Consider the following 3659-nt stretch of genomic DNA (forward strand, 5'->3'; position numbering starts at 1 on the left):
TTCTGGCTGCTTCCCCTCCCGTTCCAGGTACTGGGGATTACAAAACCTGGAACTGTAGCTCGGTCCTGACGCTTGCCCAGGAAGCCTGAACTCTTCTATAAGCCTGGGCCTGCCTTGTGGGCCTGTCCTTCCGACCTCTGTTTTGCCACAGGCCCTGCCCACCCCGTGCCTCTCTGCCCCCTATTTCATCCCAGATAACCAGGCTAATTGACCATGGTGCAGAACAAGACTAAAACTGAGGATGCTCATCTCCAGGTGGGGCCACAGAGAAGACATTGCTACCTCTTCTTGCCGCCCCAACCCGACCCAGACCTGGTGCAAGCACACCGCATCACAGTGGTGTGTGCGTGTGTGTCTGTGTGCAAACTTCCTTGTTAATTGCCCTAGTAATGCAGTAACACATCTGGAGTTAGTTTTAAAACAAATCCCAGCCTCCGTATCATCTCGCTCATAAATACTGCAGTATACAAGAGGGGCTTTCAATAATTTTCCATTTAAATGATGTTGGCTTCTCCTACGATCAACAGAGCACAGGCTCACGGGGTAAACAGTGGGGAGAAAGGCTGATCGGGCCTCTCTGGGTGGGTTCTCCACTCCACGGCACCAGCTTTGCTGTACAGATCCAACCCGGAACTTTCTCCTTCTCTCTATACACCCCAACATTTTTTAAAGAGTCCCCGTGCTGACACCAGCTCAAGACGTATGGGTCCCCAATGGCTCTGGGGACACACCGCTGGTAGCTGTAATTTTCCACGGTTATAAACACTGTGCTGAACATCTTTGTGTGGAGAGACAAGGCGTGGTTTTCGAATCATCCTCCAAGGAAGGTTCCCAGACCTGGATTCCACCATCAAAGAGCCCAGCCCAGATTACTTTCCAAGGAGATAAAAACACCATTCAGTAGCTCGTAAATCAACGGTGCCATGTGCTCCAACTCAGAGGTCACTGAGCATGGAGAATGGGGCTGGGAGGGGGCTGTGGAAGTGTGGGAAGACTTTCCGGCAGGCCACCACGACTGCCTTGACTCCGTTTCCCCATCTGGAAAGCCGACCAGCACAACTCGCGCGGTGGGTCCTCTCAAGTTTCCTGTCACCTCTGCAGATAAGGCTGTCCCTCACCCTGGGAGAGAATGGACAGTCTGCCATGCCCAGTCACTTACTGTGACCAGGGTTCCTTCAGAAGAATTCATGCCCCTTCCAGGAAGGGGGGTCACCCTTGGCTGGATGGATTAAGGTGTTTGTTGACCTTCCTCCTTGAGAGTCTCAGTTTGCCCTCAGGGAAGGGAGAAGGCCTGGCAAATCCAAGTAACAGTTTCTCCTCTATCTACTCCTTGGACTCAGAGAGGAGAGGCAACTTGCTTCAGATGTCCTCAGATCCCAGAGCCAGAACATGAGGTGTGTGAGCTAAGCCACCAGTCACGGCCGGTGACATTTGTCCTTGCCTTGACACATGCTCGCAGCAGCCCTGTTCCACAAAAGGGGAAACGGAAGCAGGATATACCTAGTTTTATACAAAATTACCCAGCTAGCTCAGTTGGTCTTGGGCCACCCCTTGCCTTGCCCAACCAAGACCCGAATTTACGCCTGTCTCTGAGTCTCTCTGCTTCAACCCGATTTGCTCCAGAGGCCAGATGAGACCGAATGAAGCTACGGAAGAAACCCAGGCTCGGGGACCCGGGGCAGGAATGCGGATGGAAGGAGCCTTCCGCAGGAACACCTAAGCACGCACCAATGGTCTGCAGCCCAGCAGCACCTCAAGGCAGGCGCAGGTACCCTTGCGGCTCCGCTGTGGCCGGGGTGGAGTCTCCGCGCGCCAAGCCAAGACCAGGCGCAGCGACGCGCAAGGGGCGCCCCCTGCCGACGGCGGGAGGGAGAGCAAATCCCAGATCCCACCAAGATCACTCCAGAGTAGTTCTGCTAAGGCCCCTCCGACCACGAGTAACTCCAACACAACAATGACTCCGCCACAAGTGACCCGGCTCAACAGTGACCTCACCCACTGAGGACAACTGACCACCAATGACCCCACCCATCAATGAGATTTTTATACCAATAGCCCTATCAATGAACTCATCCATTTAGACCCTTTCCCATCAATGACCCTGCCCATCAGTAGCCCCACCTGACCACAGCAGACCCCTACCTAATGACCCCTTATACTGTGGACCCCTTCTCACAATGACTGCCCACCAATGACCCTACCTATTAGTGACTCTTGTCACCTGAGAGATTATCCACCTATTCACCTAGACTCCACCCACAAACGGGACCTCAGGCTCACCCTCATCCTGTCTTCTAGGGACCCCAATGATGGTGCCCACTACAGACACACGACAACCAGTAGCCACCAGGCCACCATGGCTGGCCTTCTGCCACCGGTCCTGTGACTGGCCCCCTCCCTCAGGGCTTCGTGCAGTACCTGGACCATGAGGGTACGAACTGGCTGAGTACACCACTCACAGGCTGCCTGTTTTTCTGAGCACTTGTTCATTCTGAGTCCCACCTTACAGACAAGCAACTGAGACCCATGGCGGTTACTTATTTCATCCTGTTTGCTCGGGTTGAGGGAGTGGTCCCGTTGACTCCAACAGCATCGCGTGTGTTTGCCAATGAGAAACACTCACTCAGGGCCTTCGTTAGTGGGGTGCTATGGCAGAAGGATGCCTGACTGACTTGATGAAACAGCAATTAGGATGGGGTTACCCGGGATGTAGGTGGGCTCTGGAACTTGAGCGCCCTCCGGTGGTCATCCTCCTGAACCCCCTCCAGGCTTTTGTCTGGGAACTATCCTGTTGGGAACGGAGGTGGCCTGGGATGCTGGGAGGGGGTAGACATGCCTCAGAGATGGGAGGAACAAGAAAGACTGGACAGTGCTGGGGGACAAGCTTCTGCCCACCTGTATTAGCCTCCACCATTGCCTCCACCATTCCAAAGAGACAGACAGGAATGCGCTGACAGAAACAGCAGCCAGGATACAGGAGCAGAAAGGAGGGACAGGGAGCAGGGAGAGACAGGAAGACAAACCCAGTGGCAGATGCAAAGGGCCCTATACAGAGAGGACCAGGTGGACAGAGAGGTGCTGGAATAAGGTGTCTGCCTCCCCCTGGGGACTTACACAGACGTCTACCAGTCCCTGTCTAAACATGCCCATGGCTAAGCCCGAGGGCCAGCAGGGACCACCGTGTGACCAACATGAGGTCAGCAAGCCCTGCTGTGAATATCAGAGCCTGGATTTGAGTGTATCTGCTTGACGACAGGCTGACACACTGGTAGGGTCAAGGCTGCAGCTCAGGCTTAGGGAGCCACAGAGCCAGGCTATGCACTGCCCAGCCTGCTCAGCCTGAGGTACAAGAGTACAGTGTCCCAGCAAGGATTTTGGAGGTAACTTGGATCTCTGACTGAAAGTTCCCACTTGTGGGGCACTCGTTACCCCTAGAGGTACCTCAGTTTGTTCCTGGGCAGTTCAGTGACTTGAAAGGAGTTTCTTTGCTTGTTTCCTTTTGTAGTGTCAGGGATGGAAACCAGGGCCTTGTCCATGCTTGTAAAATGCTGCCCTGCTTGGCCACATCCCCAACCCCTCACTGAGGGATTCTAGGCAGATGCTCTACCACTGAGCCACACCCCAGCCCCTCACTGGGGGATTCTAGGCAGGGGCTCTAC

Source organism: Microtus ochrogaster, unplaced genomic scaffold, assembly GCF_000317375.1.
Source record: "Microtus ochrogaster isolate Prairie Vole_2 unplaced genomic scaffold, MicOch1.0 UNK16, whole genome shotgun sequence".
Classification (NCBI taxonomy): Eukaryota; Metazoa; Chordata; class Mammalia; order Rodentia; family Cricetidae; genus Microtus; species Microtus ochrogaster.